The following is a 20953-nucleotide window of genomic DNA, read 5'->3' on the forward strand; positions in this document are numbered from 1 at the left end:
AGTATTCTTTAGGTATCACACCAGCACCTCTATGTGGGAGCTCTTCTTGATTTTACATGGTCTTATTGAGACTTCAGACCCCACTCTATCCGCAGCTTTAATGTGTACTGTCATATATCTAACAGTGGAAATGATGCATATCTTCTTATATCCTCTCTCTATGTATTCCCCTGACGTGTGTGTGTGTGTGTGTGTGTGTGTGTGTGTGTGTGCCCTTTAATTTCTTCAGGGTCATGGCAGATTTGGAGGCAGTGAACACTTAAGCACCCTGAGTAAGAGGTATACTGTTTCCTGGATAACTATCTTTTAACTAAAATTATAGAAACAGAGTTAGAAATCATAGCAGGGGGAATGAAGGACAGACAGTAAAGTCAAAGCAGGGCTTTTTCAAAAATAGAAAACCATTTTTTAAATTACACCTAGTGTCATCATAATATGTACATCTGGAGATCTCGATCATGGCCATCAGAGTGGTCTATGGGGACCTTAAAATTGGAACATGCTAACTTGGACTGAGGTGCCAGATATCTACAGCAATCAGATCAATCTCAAAGTTTTTAAGTCAGATGAACAGTGGGAATATTGAGGACCGATACTATTTACCAAACATTCACGTAGCACTTCTGTGGGAGACAGTTCCAAAGTGCCTTATAAACAATAAATTAATTTACTAAATTAATCATTTAACCCTCATAAAAAACAAATCCTCCTATCAGGTGAGAACCAGTATTAGCTCCCATTTTGTAGATGAGGAAACTGAAGCTTAGAGAGATTAGGTGACATCCCTGAGGTCACAAAGCTAGTTAAGCAAGAGCTAGAATTTGAATTAAAGAAATCTGGCTTGAGCCTATGCTCTAAACACTACATAATGCAGCCTTTCCAATTTATTTTCTTTCTAAAGTTCCAATGGAAAAAAATGTTACAGCCTATACTAGAAAATACCTAAAGAACATGAAACATTACTGAAACAACAACTAATTAAGGATTTTATCAGATGTGTAGCACCTTGACCTTCATAATTATAACTTTCCCCAAAGCTACCTAATTACAATAGTGTTCCCTCCCTGGTAATTATTGTCTCCTTGGTTCTCTCCCCATTTCCCAACTTTGAAATTACATGGTTTGTATCTAGCTCTTGTTTATCTTTGACCACAAACTCCTTTTGGTTGATTGTGGTATGTTTTGGGTTGGGATTGTGGGAAGTTTATTGATTGTTTCCAGGGTTACACTAATGATGTCTTTTCATCTATTTCTCTTTTAGCTTAATTATAATTTTTCCTGATAATTATTTCCACCTGTCCATGTTCATATCTAATCACTGATATTGATTGGTTTTGCTAGTATCATAAATTAATTTTTTCCATATCTCTGCATAGATTTGTGTTCTTTTCTGAATATATTGTTCTTGATTGTTTTAAAAGAAACTCTGTTGTAGTTAATTTTATGTAGTATAACATACTACATACATAAACTTATTAGGAACTCTGAATAAGAGAGCCTTAACACTTGAATACCTTCGTAGGGCATTTTTCTACTGTAGTGAAGAGAGACCCAAGAAATGAAATCAGTAAACAAAAGGCTAAGGATTCTAATACCTGCCCTTCTTCCCAACATTTGGTATGTTTTAGAATTTGTTATGCTTTCCTTTCTGGTAGTTATGACATCTCCCTGGCAATAGTACAATCTGTCTAGTCTATAAATTAATGATTAGAAAAGAACTTTAGAAGTTTTAGCTCCTTGTAAATCAAATGCCCCTAGCCTAACCACAGCTCTGACAAGTTATAATATTAAGTTGTCACTAGACTGCTAGTGACTTAATGACACTAAGTATTACTCTTATAAAAACCATGAGCTTAAGTATGTATATTTTACTGTAGTTGCCATAGATTCTGGCTTTCCTTGCCCAAGAAATATTTAACAAAGACCCTTCTGTTGTTGATCTTTGTGCCATGATATTTCTCAAAAAAATTACTTGTGGACAATATAACTTTTGAAATGTAAACACACATTATTCGTTAAATCTTTACTGACTTCCTATCCTGTGCCAGGCATAGTGCTGGATATTGTGGCAGATACAAAGGTGAGTAAAATGCAGTTCTCTCCTTGTCAAGGAGTTTATAATCTTGTAAATACTCAAGTTGTTCATATGTAGACTATTTATAAGGGCCCTAAGAAGTATTTCAGAAAAACTAAAAAAAAAAAAAAAAAAAAATCATAGGCTAAGGAAAACTACTTCTAGCTAAGGAGGAATAAAAGAATACTTTATGGACAGACATCACCATTTAATTGGTTCTTTATGACTAGGTTAGGTTTCTATAACTAGAGCTGAGGAGGTGGGAAAGAAGGGGGGCTGATTCTGTGTGCAGACAACATGTTCAAATAGCACTATGTAGCAAAGTAGTTCTTGGGAGGTAGGGAGTAAAGGGTGTGTGTGGGGGAAGTACTAAATATCACCCTTTTTTTCCTATTGTCGAACACTTCGTACCCATAATAGGATGGGATTTGAGAAAAAAGATGAAATTTTATACCCAGTTGGCAATAGTTGGATAAACAACCCAGAAAAATTCACTGTCTTCTTAATATTGGTGGTTATGTTATCTCCAAAATCAAATTTCTTCTTTTTGATTCTAAAGTGTATTTTGAATGGATTCCACTTATTTACCTTAAAAGCTGTGTTTTTTTTTTTTTTAATTTTTTTTTTTCAACGTTTATTTATTTTTGGGACAGAGAGAGACAGAGCATGAACGGGGAAGGGGCAGAGAGAGAGGGAGACACAGAATCGGAAACAGGCTCCAGGCTCTGAGCCATCAGCCCAGAGCCTGATGCGGGGCTCGAACTCACGGACCGTGAGATCGTGACCTGGCTGAAGTCGGACGCTTAACCGACTGCACCACCCTGGCGCCCCTTTTTTTTTTTTTAATTTTTTTTCTTTCAACATTTATTTATTTTTGGGACAGAGAGAGACAGAGCATGAACGGGGGAGGGGCAGAGAGAGAGGGAGACACAGAATCGGAAACAGGCTCCAGGCTCTGAGCCATCAGCCCAGAGCCTGACGCGGGGCTCGAACTCACGGACCGCGAGATCGTGACCTGGCTGAAGTCGGACGCTTAACCGACTGCGCCACCCAGGCGCCCCCTTAAAAGCTGTGTTGTGACAACACAGCACATTGGTATAATATTCTCTTGGGAACATGAAGATCACCTGTGGTTTGGGATAAATTCATTTAGGCTTTTCCAGCTTGTACCTACAAATATGAGTCAGTCTGTTCACTTTTGATGGCCCTTCCTCCTTTTCCATCCTGTCTGTCCCTACACTAACCCACAGGTCAGTAAAGAGAATCCCACCAAAAATAAGAGATTCTTTTCACTTCAAAAAAGGGACTCTCTTTACTTCTCCTTGGAGAGTCCCAATTTGTATCTTACAACAAAATGAAGTGAATGAGAATTTGAGCATATTAAAATATTTCTTAAAATTCTAGGTTAAAATTATAAATTAGTTCTTTTTTCTTCACTATTAATAGTTACATAACATGTAATTTAAAGACTTAAAATCATAAGCTCTAGCTTTACACTATAAAATTTTAAAAGATAATAACCAACCCATTAAGCATTATTACTTTTCAAAGTGACAAAGAGAAAATATACCATGTAACTTTGATAAATGCATGTATTTAAAAGGGCATGAAGGCATATTAGCCTGTTGTGTGCCAGACGTTTCATTTCTGTTATTTCCTCCCTAAAAAAATACCAGGATTCCTAGATGTACTGTAGATGGCAGTACTTATATGAGAATGATTAGCAGATGGAGTCTTAAATGAGTAAAGTTCAGTTGAAATGTTCTTAATTTTTCTCATTTGCTGGATTTTTAAAAAATAATCATAAACTTTCTTTTTCACTCATGATGTTTCCGTTCATTTTTATTTCACCATCACCTGACCTCCCTCTCACCTCACCTTTGTTTCAGAAATCACATGTTATACAACCATTTTCCCTTTACATGGTAGTGATTGGAAACCAGGTGATTATACATATAAGATCCTGTGTAAAGTTCTGTAAAATTATTTTTTCTCAAGGAGGTTGAGTGCCACATGGCATTGCTGAAAATTCTGACTGGGACAGGGAGAACACTGTCACCTGTGTTTCAAATACACCATCATTGTATATCTACAGTTCCAGAGTTGATCAAATCTATCTTTGTATGGAGGGAAGTAGCTCTTCCATGAATATGAAAAGCTCTCTCATTCTCCCTAAACGTTGGGAATTTTGCTGTGGGATTCACTGAGTAAATATTTATTAAATGCTAATTATATGCTAGGTCCTGTGCTGGGTAGGCACCTTGCATTATATCCATAAAAGAGCATGGTACCTGTCTTTAGACACCCCTTCCCAAGCATAATAAAGTGTGGTAATTCTTATAATAGAAGCATGTAGAAGATAAAGTAAGGCACAGAACGGGAATAGATGGCTGTAGCAGATATTACAGAACATTCACAACATACTGTCCTTCAAGCCTGCTGGCCTCAAGCTCCTTCACAACACAGCACTTGAGGAAACTGCTATCGTTCTATCTAACAACGACCAAAAAACCCATATAAGAAGCCTATTCCCTATCCATGGCACAGTGGGAGAAGTGCTTAGGAGTCTAAGCAGTATACATTGTGCCACCCATTGTGCAAAGAAGGGGAAAGAAAACACACACACACACTTGCTTGTTCATGTCTCTTGAGAAGGCCACCCAACAAGTGGAAAATATTGGTTGCCTCTGGGGAAAGGAGCTAGGTGGCTGGAGGATAGGATGGGAGGGAAACTTTTCAGTGAATACCCTTTGGTTTCTTTTGGATTTTTGAACCATGTGGATTTATTACCCATAGGAAAATAAAGCTTTAATGGCTTGGTACATCACATTACCACATGAAGAGTTGTCCTTTATTTGGTGGGTTCTATAACCTACTAAACTCCTAAACATATGGTGGATAGGAGACAGGTATTGCTAAGGATCACGTAAGTATTTGTAACATTTTTGTTTTGGTTACAGGGAACTTCCCACTCTATTTTTCACAGCTCTCAACTAATAGATCCTGATAAACATCAAGTGGCTGTGAGTAGGAGTGGTTCCTCCCAGAGAAGCCAACTACAGATTTTTTATACAGCGAAGAGCTATATGTTTTGTTTTTGTTTGCTTTTGTTGTTTTAATGGAAATTACAGATGGTGTGTCCCAAAACCCATGGCAGAAAACAGATTGTGAACAGAAAAAATATGGTTCAGTAAGTACCTTTGTATTGCTCAGAATATAGAGCAACTTAGCAAATTTCTTTGGTGAGATGATTTGTTTGTGATATGTCATCAGAGGAATCATAATAGGACATATAGAGGCATCAGCTCTCCTGAAATAAATTTTTGTAGCTGAAATTTTAAGAAACATTGTGAATATGGGGCACCTGGGTGTCTCAGTCAGTTAAGCGTCCAATTCTTGATTTTAGTTCAGGTCATGATCTTGCAATTCATGAGTTTGGTTCCTGCATTGGGCTCTGTGCTGACAGTGTAGAGCCTGCTTGAGATCCTCTCTCTCCTTCTCTCTCTCTGCCCCTCCCTCACTTGTGCTCGAGTGTTCTCTCTCCCTATCTCTCAAAATAAATCAATAAAACTTAAAAAAAATACTGTGAATGCGTAAAGAAATTCCATAGAAACAGCCCATGTCCTTAGAAATTCTATATATATTTAATGGGATCATGTAAAGATGATGTTGAGGGTTCTAAGGAAACAGACTACAGGTCTAGTTGAAACCTGATAAATAGAACAGAATGAAAATCAAGGAATAATATAAGTTACCTATTTTATATACATGCATATATGCTCAAGTTCAGAATATGGTCAGTAGACATTACGTGACTGGTTAATCTTTCTTTGTGAATTCTGTTTCTATTAATTGGATAATAAAAACAGCTAACACTATGGTAGTGTATAACAATTTAGAGATCACTTCTGCAGTGTTCATCTTACTTGATCATGTGTTCAAGAATTTATTTGTTGGGGGGGGGGAGTCATATTATGGTGAAAATCCTCTTCTGACTTCCACCTCCCTGTATGGTTATGGCCATGTAGATACTTTTGATAGAAAAAAAGCAATTGAGTGAACTTTTCTTGACATACTTAGCCTGTTAACTAAGAAGAAAAAAATAAGAAGAAAAGTTCCCATCTATGCCAACATGGTCTTTCCACCCCTCTTTATTAATATAACTTTAGCTTCACTCTTAATAAGTCCATGCCAGAGCACAATAAAACTTGGCAAGACAGTTCAAACTGGTTCTGTCATCCCTTCTTTCTCCTCCTACATAACAGGTAGGAATTCCATTCCAAGGTTCTGGATTTTTTTACTTGCTCAGTCTTCCAGTTGAAAGGAATCCTGCTCTAACATATACTTCCCCTCTGCTCTCAAACTTCAGTTTTCCCCTTTTCTTGTATTCATTAATGCATTCATTCATGCAGCACATTTTAATTGATCGTCTTAAGTACCAGGCCCTATTCTTTGTGCCAGGGATACCATGAATGAAACAGAGAAAATCCCCTGCCCTCTTGGAGCTCACATTGTTTTCAATACATGCCTGCCATCAGGGCTGCTGCTGCGCATCACCCACAGGGGCTCTCACATCTTAGTCTGTGTGAATGTTGCCCTAGAGTTGTGCAGTGCACAGCCAGCTCAACTCCACACAGTGACCTTGTCTACTATGCTTAATTTGGATGTTTGTCAAAATTAATTTCCTATAATAAAGTCAGTCATTTCCCACATTCCAGCATTGCCAGAGTGCAACTCTTTTCTTTAAGGAAAGCACATAAGTTCTCTCCCAGGGGGTGGAAGAAGTTTTGTGGAGAAACCAACCTTTGTCTTTCTTCAGACTACCTGTGTTAAGTTGCTCTCAAATTCACTTACCACTTCTTTCTTTACCTTCAGTAGTAATTGGAAGATTTTTTTCTTTGCCTTTAAAGAGTTCTCTAATTTCTTTTCTTTCTTTCTTTCTTTCTTTCTTTCTTTCTTTCTTTCTTTCTTTCTTTCTTTCTTTCTTTCTTTCTTTCTTTCTTTCTTTCTTTCTTTCTTTCTTCCCTGTACAGAGAAACATGGGAAGTTTTTTCTAGTTTTCTTTTCCCTCACATGATCACAGCATCTCTCTTTTTTTTTCTTCCGAGCTATGTGGTTGCTCATCCACCTTGATTTGCGGTCAGTAAATGTGCAGTTGGTAAGAAGTCTGTGCCCTGTATTTTGAAGAGAGAGTTGCATTTCTTGTATTTATTTAGGAAGAGAGATATGAAAAAAGAATAGCATTGGATTCCATTATACCATTATCTTGCTTTTTGAGTCTGTGCAGTTCTAAATTCTTTAAACGTTAGGTTTTCTCTGTAACCAACATATGAAGCTGAAAATATTGATAATTTCACACACATACACACACACACCCCATCTGGAATAACTTTGAATTTATTTAAGAAAGCTGTCATGTCAAGACTAATTATTAGAATGAATGTATGTTTGAAGAGAGTAATTCTTTGTGCATTTGGGTTGGAAAACTTGAGACGTATATTTGTTTGAACATCTGTTATAGTTAGAATCAGATGGGAAGGTTTAGAGATTGTGCAATTAGGGAATGTTTTCTACCCACAAATTCTCTAGCTGTGTGCTTCACACTTGTTAACAGGCCCAGGGATGCTTGAATTCAAGTCTGCTTTGGAAGCTAATATTCTTAAATATTTTGTTTCCTCGATCTTTGCTGAAATGATCAACAGCATCAGGCTCCATCAAAACTTTCCTCCATGACGTGGCTCATTTGACCTGTGATCCTGTCCATGTCCAGCTTTCTACAGCTTCCATCTTTGTTGCAAATTGCACCCTTTATAGACCAGTGGGGGACCTCTATTTCAAATAATTTTGGGACATACACTAATCATATATAAGACATGAGGGCTCCTCTGGCCTTAGTTTTTCTTGGCAGTTTACTTGCCTCAACCTTTTTAGGCTTCAAACATGGTTAACTCTCTCAGATCCTTTTCCTCTTTCAATTCTTGTTCCCTATTTGTAATATTTCATAACTGAATGCCTTAATCTAGGACAATTTAACATCATCTTCACTGCTTAGTTGAAATGACACTCTTCAATGTTACTAGTGACTTCTGTGGGGAGATAGAAGCTAGTATTTGTTGAGTGTGTTCTGTGGAGCAAGCAGAAGGTGCCTGTGCAAGGCACTTTTATATGTAGCATCTCGTTTAATTCTCACAGCGGATCCACAGATAGTGGTATTTCTTTCTTAAGGATAAGGAAACTACAACTCAAAAAGGGTTAAGTAATTTGTCTCATAGCTAGTAAGGGGCAAAGTTACAGGATTATAAATACTTCTTTCCAAAATCCATGTTCTTCTGTAACAGATCTATTTGTCCCTCTTTCCTGAAATTCTACTTTGGCCTCTTTGTATCATGCTTTTGATTCTTTGGATCTCCATTGCTTTAATCACTAACTCATAAACAGCTAGCTTTCTCTAGTTTCTCTCTTCCTCATCTAAGCTTCTCAAAAGACTAGTATACAATTTCTTTCTTGCTATCCATTTACTCCCTAACCCCTAAGGGATGGCTTAGCCCCCATCACTTTTTTGAAACTAGCCCCACTGAGGCCATCAATAGTTTCCTAATTGCCAGTTCCAGTGGACATATTTTAGTCCTTGTATTAGTCCATTTGAGTTGCTATAACAAAAAAGCATAACCTGGGTAACTTTATAAACAACAAACATGTATTTCTCACAGTTCTGGGTGCTGGGAAGTCAAGTTCGTGGCTCTGCAGATTCAGTTTCTGGTGAGGGCCTGATTCTGTGTTCATAGATAGCCAACTTTTCACAGTGTTCTCACATGGCAGAAGGGCAAGGGAGATCTCTCTGGCCTTTTTTCTAAGGGTACTAATCCCATTCAGGAGGGGTCTGTCCTTATAACCTAATCACCACCCCCAAAAGACTCCCGTCCCCACTTAATATCACACTAAGGGTTAGCGTTCAATATGTGAATTCAGTGGGGAGATACAGGCATTCAGACATTTTCTCTTATATTTAGTACTTTATTTTTTTTCTTCTTGAAATGTAAATTCTGTGAGTCCATACTTTTATCCTTTTTCTTGTACTCTGACCATTCCTTGTCATCTTTTATACTTGAGGTCCTCTTACCCCTTAAGTGTTGTTATTCCCTGAAGCTCTGTCTCAGGCTCCACCTTAGTGGATCTCATCCACTTTCTGGGCTGTCAAGTTCCAAATCTGCATCTCTACCCTAGACAAGTACGCACTTTGAACTAAGAATGTCCAAAACTGAAGTCAGCATCTTCATCCCTAACCTCTACTCCTACAGATGATACCACCATCCTTCCAGGCATCCAGTGTAGAAACCTGGGCGTGGTTTGTGACTCCTCCCTCTCCATAGCCCTCAAATCCAGTCATTCACCAAGTCTTGCCAATTTTACTTTCTAATTATTTCTCAAATCAGTTCTCTTCCTTCCCTCTGTTCTATAGCCTTCTCTTCAAATCTTTATTAGCATTTGCTTAAATAGGTACCATATCCTCGTAACTGGATTCTCATCTCCAGTTTTGTTTCTTTCAAATCCAACCTATTCTACAGACAAAAATGTAAATCTCAAACTTAATTTACAGTGTAACCATAGATTTACATTTGATGTTTTGACCAAGGAGATATCTGAATATGTCAAAAGATTTATTTTGAGGGCCGCCTGGGTGGCTCAATCGGTTAAGTGTCCAACTTTGGCTCAGGTCATGATCTCAACGGTTCGTGGGTTCTAGCCCCACATCAGGCTCTATGCTGACAGCTCGGAGCCTGAAGTCTACTTTGGATTCTGTGTCTCCCTCTTTCTATGCCCCTCCTCTGTTTGTGCTCTGCCTTTCTCTCTCTCAAAAATAAACATTAAAAAAAAAAGATTTATTTTGGGAACAGATGTGAACTATTTTGTTAAATTGTTCCCTTTTCCAATGTAGCCTTTTTATCTTCTTGCACTTTAGATATAGTACCTGATTATGCAGTGGAGCAAACAAAACTCTAAATATACAATGCACATAACCATTTTGTTTTTATTAACATCTTATTTTTCTATCTGTTTTATATGAAGGGACAGAAACTAAAACACACAACTAATAAAGTTAGACACTGTGCTTAAATAACCCTATGAAGTAAGCAATTAACTTTCCATTTTACAAACTGAGGTGCAATTAAACCATTTCCTAGAGTAAATAAATACAAGTAATAGATTCAGAATTCAAATGCCAATCTGACTCCAAAGTCCATGGTCTTCCCACTATGCTACTCTTCCTGTGTTGTGTATGTTGTTCTGTGTTATAATTTCCAAACCTCATATGTAGCCCTCTCCTCACCAGGTAATTCTGGATTTGTCATACCTACAATTTAGGATAGCCTAGAATCCCAGAAATTGGGATGAATCCCAGAAAGTAGAATGAATAGCAGGAAAAGTAACCTGGCAGTGATCCAGGAGAATCCTGGTTGGAAGACCAGTCAGGAGACCTAATTGCATCTTGAAGTCAAGTGATGACAGTGAAACTAAGAAGAAATGAATGTGCTTAAATCAAGGAGTTAAAGCATCTTTGCAAATATATGTCCACTCTTTTTTTCATGAAAACTTAATTCTCTTAAAATCGTAATCTTTTAGGATCTTTCAAAGCCATGTATAAATGGACCACATTTTTGTGCTTTCATAGCCTAACAATAACAATATGTAGTCTTTTACAGCTTACTGAGTCCTTTCATAGATATTATCTGATTTTATCCTCACATGTTTCTTTGGAGTAAGTGGTTGTATTTTTGTCATTTTACATATGAGGAAACAGGCTCAGAGGTTAAGTGACTTGCCCAGAGGTTAACAGCTGTCTAGTACTGCACGGAATCCATATACTGTGCTTTTCTCAGAGATGTTCTGCCTCCCCGAAAACGAACAATATTTCTCAAAGCAAATGATCACATTTTCACCGTTTGAATGCCAGCTTGGCAGCATATCATGAGTTGGTTAGATCAGGCAGTGGGTAAATAAAAACAGATGATCTGATTCATGCTATGGGCTATGGACTGAATTGTGTACCCCTGCCATGTTGAAGCCCTAACTACCAATGTTTAGGTTAACATGAGGTCATGGGGGGTTCTTATGAGAAGAGGAAGAGACCTGAGATTAGTGTCAGAAGAGGAAGAAACAGCTCTCTCTCTGCCACGCCAAGGACACAGTGAGAAGGCATCTGTCTGTGAGCCAGGAAGAGAGCATTTACCAGAATCCAACCATGCTGGCTCCCTAATCTCAGACTTCCAGCCTACAGAACTATGAGAAATACATTTCTGTTGTTTAAGCCACCCAGTCTATGATATTTTGTTATGGTAGCCCACGCTGACTAAGACAGTTCATAAAATGATTTTCTTGTGATAACTCCCAACTGCAATATTTTCTAGAATTTGATGCCTGCCTGGTCTACATCTTACAAACAGTATTGTCCTTCCTTTTGGCAGGTGACAGATAACAGGCACATTATTGCTTCTGCATTTCCTATATTGCCTAATAGGAGTAAGTAAATGAAGCCATACCATTGCCATTTCAACTCAGTGGTATGTCACACTGAAATAACTTTCCCATGGACATGAATTGTCCTGCCTTGTCTAACTGGAAAACCAAGGGTCTTCTGCTCTGTTCTCTATTTAAAAAATGAGAAAAGTTTTTTTAAACAGAGTGCTTGATAGGAATGTTGTGCAGACTGGCACAGAGTTGGTGGTTTATAAATCATTTCACTATCACCAGAGTTACTACTCAGACTGCATTCTGTACACATACATTCTAATTTTAGCATCCTTTAAAAATATTGTGGCTACCATTTCCTGGATAGTGGTCAAATTTTAAACCATTCTTTTCTTTGTTTTAAAACTGACTCAGGTAAGTTTTCTCACTTTGCCTGTTTCTGTTTTGGAAAATCATGCCTTTGAAAACAAATTATTTTGTTTATTCCCATTCATAGATAGCTTTGGGGCATATATGAGCAGGCGCATGTGCATGTGAGAGTGTGTGTGATCATAGTCATTTCTAAGGCAACCAGTTGTGTTTTGAAGCAGCAAATAATCTCAAGGACAGCTATTATGCCACCTACTTTTGGATGTATCATTTTCCCAATACTCTCTTCCTAGGCGTATATGCAGGAGAAACCAAAATTTAATTCAAGTAAACATCTGAATTCACATATAGAATCAGACTGCACTTTTTAGCATATCAGAAGGTCTTAGTAATTTTCTGACTATCTGGTGAGTCTTAAAAATTAATACCTTCACCTACAGTATGGACATAATTTTGATGAAATCTTAAAAATCCCATTTCTAGGGGCGCCTGGGTGGCGCAGTCGGTTAAGCGTCCGACTTCAGCCAGGTCACGATCTCGCGGTCCGTGAGTTCGAGCCCCGCGTCGGGCTCTGGGCTGATGGCTCGGAGCCTGGAGCCTGTTTCCGATTCTGTGTCTCCCTCTCTCTCTGCCCCTCCCCCGTTCATGCTCTGTCTCTCTCTGTCCCAAAAATAAATAAACGTTGAAAAAAAAAAATTAAAAAAAAAAATCCCATTTCTAGGCTTGGTGTAAATTTACAAAGTAGGATATAGTGCCTTGGAAAGTGTATTTTTTTACATTAGATTTCTTAAATTGGGCATATTTCAAAAAATCTCTTGCTGTCTTTCAAAAATACTGAAAATTATGACTGCACTATTAATGCACGAAATTTGGAGATGGAATGAAAAGCCTCACATACTTGGGATTTTTAATTTTTTTGTTTTGTTTTCTGAGACATGTCAATGTGAAGGTATTTCATATTGAATGAAAATAAAGGGAGACTTTGACCTCCCATGCCTCATCCTTCTTTTTTGTCAAATCCTCACTTAGAGTAATCTTTAGAAAAGGTTTGACATCAAAGAGATCTGGGTCAGGATTCTGGCTCTGTCATGTATTAGCTAGGTTACTAGCTTGGGCAAATAACTTCATTGCAAAGTTAACACTCTAAAACCAAACTTTCTGTCTCCTCCCTTCCCTCCCTCAGACCTATTCTTCTTTCTATATCCTCTATTTGGTTTGCTGGTACCACTGTCCATCCAGTTACCCAAGCCAGCAATTCCAGGTATTTCTACCTTCTTATTCTCCACATTCACAAAATTAACAAATCCTGCAAATCGATATTGCCTCCTAAATTAATCCCTCCAGTCCTGCACTAATATGGTAGCCACCAGTCAGTGGGGCTGTTGAACCCTTGAAGTGTGGCTAACCAAACTGAGAAGTGCTGTAAGTGTGAAAAACACACCATGTTTTGAAGATATAGTGTACAAAGGGATAGGAACTAGTTCATTAATCATTTTTATATTAATTTCATATTGAACTTTTGATTTTTGATATTGAACTACATTTTTGATGTAGTGTGTTAAGTAAAAATATTTTGTGTTTCTTTTTGTTTATTTTCTTAACTTTTAAAAAAAATTTTAATGTTTTATTATTTATTTTTGAGAGAGAGAGAGACAGAGCATCAATGGGGGAGGGGCAGAGAGAGAGGGAGACACAGAATCTGAAGCAGGCTCCAGGCTCCAAGCTGTCAACACAGAGCCCATGCAGGCTGGAACCCATGAACCGTGAGATCATGACCTGAGTCCAAGTCGGATGCTCAACTGACTGAGTCACCCAGGCGCCCCTCTATTTGTTTTTAATGTGGCTACCAAACTTATATTTGCAGCTCATGTCATATTTCACTTGGGCTGTACTTCTCTCGTCTGTCTTGTCCTATCTTATTTAGACTCTTCATCTCTCACTACTGCTGAAGTTTAATAATTGACCTCCCTACATTTTGAACCTCAGTGAGAATGCTCTTTCTGAAATGGACATCTGAAAGTGTCACTACTCTGCTGCCACAGCTCTTCAGAGGCTTGTCATCACATAAACCCAAGGTACTGTACAGTGCACAGTCCTGATTGTTTGACTTCTATGTACCTCTTGGCCCTTCTCTCACCTTCTCAGCACCTCCTTCCTCCTACCCTGCACTGTACACTCCACCAATCCTAAAATTCCTGCCTTTCCTTAAACATACTGTGTTGTTTCATTCATCTGTGCCTTTGCATTTGCTACTTCTTTAATCTAGAATATTCTCCCCTATATTTCCCCCATGTGACTAGGAAGTTTCGTTTCATTTCATTTTAACTTTCAATACTTGCCACAGGCCTCTCTTTTCAGCCTCCTTTGTAGAGATTCTGCCAACACCTTATATTTACTCCCAGTGAGCTCTAAGCTCCTTGAGTGTAGGTTACCATGTCTTGCTTACCCTTCTGTCACCTGGAGCAGAAGAGTTATATCCATTTGGTAAATTTTTGTATTGCACTAAAACTATATATATTACAGTGATTTGTTTACATGTCTGTGTCCCTGGACAGAACTCTTGAAAGAAAAGAAGTGAATCTTTTTTTTTTTTTCAACGTTTATTTATTTTTGGGACAGAGAGAGACAGAGCATGAACGGGGGAGGGGCAGAGAGAGAGGGAGACACAGAATCGGAAACAGGCTCCAGGCTCTGAGCCATCAGCCCAGAGTCTGACGCGGGGCTCGAACTCACGGACCGCGAGATCATGACCTGGCTGAAGTCGGACGCTTAACCGACTGCACCACCCAGGCGCCCCAAAAGAAGTGAATCTTATTGATATTAAGATCTATTAAAAAAAAAAAAAAAGGTCTATATACCCCAGCACCTCAAGTAGTGCCTGCCAGAGTGGACACCATATTTGCTGAATTGAATTAAATAAATTCAGGTAGAACCTACTCTGAGATCTGATTTTCAGATTGACCTTTTAGGCTCAGTCATTCAGAGAATTACTGATTTGGAAGATCTCTAGGAATCCTTTTTTATCTTTAGTTTGGGGGATTGCTGTGTGTGCTGTTGTTGCTATTTTTCCCCTTCGTTTTAGGTATACTGATTTGTATACCTAAAGTTTGAGGTATACTGATTTGCTTTATAGATATTCGAAATAGTGAAATGATTACCATGCTAAATTTAGTTAACATATCTGTCACTTCACATAGTTTTTTTTTTTTTCTTGTGATGAGAACTTTTAAGATCTACTCCTTAGCAACTTCCAAATGTATAATGCAGTATTGTTAACTGTGGTCACCATGCTATACTTTACATTCCTAGAACTTACTTACCTTACAGCTGCAAGTTTGTACCTTTTGGCAACATTCACCCGTTTCCCCCACTTTCTTCTTTCTATTTTTTAACCATCAGATGTTTTTCTTGTTTTCTAAAGGTAATATACATGTTCATTGGGGAAAAAGTCAAATACTATCAAATGATAGAAATTGAAAATTCTTGGGGCACTTGGGTGGCTCAGTCAGTTTAGTGTCTGACTTCGGCTCAGGTCATGATCTCATGGTTCATGGGTCGAGCCCTGCATCAGGCTCTGTGACCGCTCAGAGCCTGGAGCCTGCTTTGGATTCTGTGTCTCCCTCTCTCTCTCTCTGCCCTCCCCTGCTTGTGCTCTGTCTCTCTCTCTCTCTCTCTCTCTCAAAAATAAACAAACATTTAAAAATTAAAAAAAAAAAAAGAAGAAATTGAAAGTTCTCTCAGTTCTGCTCCTCAAAGGAAACCACTGATAACAGTTAAGTGTGCATCTTTCAAGACAGTTTTCACACATACACACAATTATTTTGCACAGAAATGCCATCATTAAACATAGTTTTCTAAAATTTGCATTTTTAAAAATATATGCATTTCCAGTAAGTACAAAGTTTTGGAAATGTCTTTGAACAGTCAGATTAGGGCAATGTTCCATAGTCTGCCTTTGTTCCTGGGCTGGTTAGAGTGCTGTTCTCTGCTGACCTACTTTACAGCCCAGTGATCACTCCTTAACACTTGTAGAGGAAAAAGCACCTATACCCAGAGGTTGCAGTATATGACCCTGCCACAAATAGAAAATATATCTGGAGTCTTGTTTGTTTCATCTTAAAAGTCAGTATAGATCTTGCAGTTGAAGATATCACAGCAGTTCTGTGTTTGTTTTCAAATCAGAAGCAAGGAGAGTCTCAAAACTGAAGTAAAATGGTCAGTCCAGGAGGATGTGCCTGTTTATCCTATGGGCTTCTGGGTGCCCCCAATATGTTGCCAAGTACTGTTTGTGCATACCCCAATGTAAGAAATACAGCGTTAGGCTGTCAAAAAAAAGTAGCTAGGGATTTCCCACAACTCAGGAAGGAGGAAGCAATAGATGTTACTGGAAAAATCATAGTCACAGCTATAGATTAGGGGCAGGATTAAGAAGGGGGAACGTTTTGAAAAGAAAGGAGTTAGAATCAAGATGTATTCAGTATAAGGGGGTTACTGATTAAGAGAATGGGTTTGAAGTTAGAATTAGCCCAGGTTTGAAACATGGCTCTGCTATTTACTGGCCTGTGACCTTGAGCTAGTTCCTTAACTTTACTGAGCCTCAGTTACTCGTACGTAAAAGGGCATTTGAAGCAGGGTGGTAATAATGGTACCAAATTCATAGGACGTCTATGAGGATGAAGTGAAGATGTATATAAAGATGTTTAAAGTGCTTCTGACCCACCAGAATTGCCCAGTAAATTATGCTAAAGGGAGAAAAGAAGATGATTCTTTTTAGTTTACATGAATGTTTATTCTGTATGCTTGGAAAAAGCCTCAAAATAGCTCTTCTACCAAGAAACAACTCAGTCTGCCCACATCTCTGCCTTGATTAGAGCATAGTGAATACACTTGTCTCATTTGAGATCTAATTCCTCTTCTCACACCTCTCCCTCAAATCACATCCCCATTATTGCTTCCTGCCATTTCCAGTTTCTGTGCCCCTATTTCTTTAAGAAAAGCAGAAGTGAGGGAAATGTGAGGGTTTGGGGATTTCTAAAAACTGTTCCTAAGTTCTCATTGTTACATTACATTAAACTATACTTATGTGAATATAATATTTGCCAGATCTTTACTCTGGGAAACACAAAGGAATTTCCCCATTAGTCTTACATTTTAACTTTTTGGAGGACAGGAATTATTGTATTGGGCATACATAGTATGAGAGTTACACAGTTATGAGAGTTCATTACATTGATTTCTCTGTTGTTTTATTTTTCACTCTACACTTTGATTTCTCTGTTGTTTTATTTTTCACTCTACACTTTGCAGATGGGGAAACTTAGGCTCTTAACTCACCTCAAGGGCATAAGGTACATTGCTGAGCCTCAACTATTAGATTTAAACATAGGAGGTTGCTATTTTGCACCTCAAAAATGGTAGAATATTGGGAACTTCATATGATTCATATTACAGAGCCTCTGTGTGTATGTGTGTGTGTGTGTGTGTGTGTGTGAGAGAGAGAGAGAGAGAGAGAGAGAGAGAGAGAGAAACATAATTATCTATAAATAACACTTTGTTTGTTTATTATCAAGAAATCATACGTGCATGCACGCCTGCAGGGGAAGAAGAGAGAGCAAGGGAGACAGAATCCCAAGTGGGCTCCATGCTGTCAGCAGAGCCTGACATGGGGCTAGAACCCATGAACTGGGAGATCATGACCTGAGCCAAAATCAAGAGATGGTTGGGGTGCCTGGGTGGCGCAGTCGGTTAAGCGTCCGACTTCAGCCAGGTCACGATCTCGCGGTCCGTGAGTTCGAGCCCCGCGTCGGGCTCTGGGCTGATGGCTCAGAGCCTGGAGCCTGCTTCCGATTCTGTGTCTCCCTCTCTCTCTGCCCCTCCCCCGTTCATGCTCTGTCTCTCTCTGTCCCAAAAATAAATAAACGTTGAAAAAAAAAAGTTAAAAAAAAAATCAAGAGATGGATGCTCTACCAACTGAGCCACCCAAGCGCCCCAAGAACACTTTAAATGTAAATGTATGATGTAAAGAATAATAATAATAAAACTCTCCTATACCTGTCAGATTAAGAAGCTCTCTGCCCTAACTTATTTTTCTTTCTTCTACTAACCTCTTCTTCATCCTGACACCCTGAGTATGGTATAAATAATTTTCTTGCTCTTTGTTTAGATTTGAAAAACCAAGTTAGCAAGCTCAACCCTAGCTGTGTAAAGAAAGACCAGTGTTGTTGCTATTAGATGACAACTCCCTGGAGAAGGTGAACAGAATCTTTGGTTCATGGCTTCTCTGAGAGCTTGTAAGAGCCCCTTCTGGGGAAGTAAGCATTCAGCGTTAGGCGTGAGTCTTAGGAAACAGAGGTTTTATCAGGCATCTGGCAGAGTTATAGTTTGGATCAGTTACACAACATTTGACAGAAATATGGTCAAACCAAACAGGCTGCTGTTTACTGCCTCTACACTCACATGGCTTTCCTCCAGCTTTTAGGAGTAGATCAAAGCAAAACTTTCTTGCATTTTCAGTAAATGCAAGTCTTTACTGATCCAGGCAGCAGGGCAGGGAGTAGAGAGTATAGTAACTCCAGACTGTGGTTAAGACAGCCAAGTACAAGCTCACGCATTTGAGCACTCTATGCTCAAATGAAAACGATGATGTGATGGTAGTGGAGATCGTGGTGATGACTGTCCCCAGTGTGGCTGTCTCTGGACTCACTTTCCAATCTAGATTGATTGCCCTCTGAATCTGATACATAGACAATTATCCTGGAATGTCTTTTCACCATTCTCCTGCAATTCCCATCGCCTCTCTCCTGTATTGGATTCTATTTCCTGTCTTCCTCTTTCTTGGGTTAGTGTCTTTAGTAGAAAACATTCTCCAGGAGCTTCTTAAGGAAGGATGCATGGGAGGTAAAATTTTGGAATGCTTCCATGTCTGAAAGTGTCTTTATATTATTCTTACATATGATAGAGTGGCTGAAAATAGATCTCTAGGTTAAGAAATAATATTCTTCCAGAATTTTAAAGATAGTACTTTATGTTTCCAGTGTTGAAAATTTGAAGACATTTGTTTTTTGTTTTTGTTTTTTTACTTTTATTTGCATTTAGTTTATGCAGAATGTACTTCAGAGCCATAAGTTTTTGTTTCTTCAGTTTCCTCTAGGATATCCTTCTCCTCTGTGCAACCTCCTCTTCTGCTTTAGGAACAATCTGCTCTTTTTTCAGTAAGGATCATCTCAGTGTGGAAGGGAGAGCTCATGTATGGGTTAATCTGCATGAGCCCTGTAAGTTCTGCACCACATCTTGGGGTCTTTGCTCACCTGGATGTGCTCAATGACCAGAAAATCTACATCCAAATCCTTAAGTTCAGCATTACTCTGTGCATTTTTAAACATGTACAATAAAAATTTGGCACTCTTTTTGGGACACCAACCTTGTGTCTAGCCCCACTCTTTGTAGCAATGGAATGGCATACATTGCTTCTGCAAAGTGACATCCTTCAGATACTGTGTGGCTTTTTGGATATGCATACCCTTGATGGCCTAGGCAGTTTCACATGTGTTGTTAAAGTGAACATGAAGATTTGAACCTCTTTTTTTTTTTTTTTTAAGAGAGAGAGCACATGCTCACAAGCATGGGGGGCGGGGGGTGGGAGAGAGGGAGAGATACAGAGAGAGAGAGAGAGAGAGAGAGAGAGAGAGAGAGAGAGAGAGAGAGAATCACAAGCAGGCTACATGCTCAGCACGAAGCCTGACACTGGGCTCAATCCCAACAAGCTTGGGATCATGACCTGAGCTGAAATCAAGAGTCTGATGTTCAACCAACTGAGCCACTCAGGCACCCTTGAACCTCTTGATTTTCATGATTTTGTATGATTTTCTGGGTCAACTGAATAGTGAACCATTTTCAGAGATCATCTCAGGCTGCTTACAGGAAGAGTGGAAATCTGAAGACATTCTGACTCCCGATCTTTTCTATATGATTTTTTTTTTCTCTTTGGAAGCTTTTGGAATTGTCTTTTTGTTTCCAGCATTGTAAGCTTTTACAGTAGTGTGACTTGATATGGTCAAGTTGCTATCCATTCATTCTAAAAACTCGTATCTTTCTGTTTTGGGAAATGTTCTTTGATTATTTCATTGATGACCCCTCCTCTCTTTTTTCCCTGTTCGTTCCCTTCTTCCTCTCTCCCTTTCTTTTTCTCTGTCTCTCTCTGTCTCTTATTCAGATGTTAGATCTTCCAGGCTGGTCTTCTAAATTTCTTAATTTTTATCCCTTTGCTCCTTTCCTGGGAGGCCTCTTCAGTGTTCTCTTTATACCCTTCTATTGCTTTTTTTTAAAAATTCATGGTTGCAGCCATATTTTAATTCCTAAGAGCTCTTCTTTATTTTCTTCCTTTAAAAAAAATACATAATGAGTATATATTATCTCATGATTTTAATGATAAGTTTTTGTAGGATTTTGGCCTTATCCCTTTATAGTCTTTTGTTGTTTTTTTTTTTTCTTATTTATTTTAGACTCTTCCATGTCATAGGCTCTCCACAGCTGTGATAATTCTTTGCTATGTGCTTAAGATTAAACATAATCTCAAGAGCTGATTAGAAGCTCTGGGTGTGTAGGTGGGGCTTATTGACTTCATGGTAGGGTGATCTGGGTGGGCCATTTGTTGGGGAATTCCCAACAGTCAGTATGTCTAGGGTTTTTTCTTTGCCTGGTCAGATTCCCCAAAGGAGAGTTTCCAATCTCTTGACTGCAGGGCCAAGGGCTTACTACTGCCAGTGTTTCTGAGAGCCAAGTAGAGGAACAGGAACAGGTCTGAGTTTCTCTACATCCTGCTTTCAATATACGTATATTCACGTCATGCCTATTTTTCAGTATTGTACTCACACTGTGAAATGCGCACAGTACTCCAGTATAGAGATCCTTTGATTTACCACGTCCAAGTAATGAACTTTCAGACTTCCTACCCCCACCACAGCAGAAACAGTATGTATGTGGAGTGGGGAGGGAAGATTTAGGAATCTGATGCTTCCTTAACAGCTTTTATCCAGGTCTTCT

At 38.7% G+C, this 20953-nt stretch overlaps 1 protein-coding gene across 1 annotated transcript in view; it reads left to right on the top strand.

The window, feature by feature from the left end:
* Window positions 1-20953, top strand: part of PRORP (protein only RNase P catalytic subunit) — a 132939-nt gene that overhangs the window by 92513 nt on the left and 19473 nt on the right. The window lies entirely within an intron of this gene.

This window comes from Lynx rufus, unplaced genomic scaffold, assembly GCF_022079265.1.
Source record: "Lynx rufus isolate CCGP_SWC_20201006 ecotype Redwood Valley unplaced genomic scaffold, mLynRuf1.p SCAF_13, whole genome shotgun sequence".
Classification (NCBI taxonomy): domain Eukaryota; kingdom Metazoa; phylum Chordata; class Mammalia; order Carnivora; family Felidae; genus Lynx; species Lynx rufus.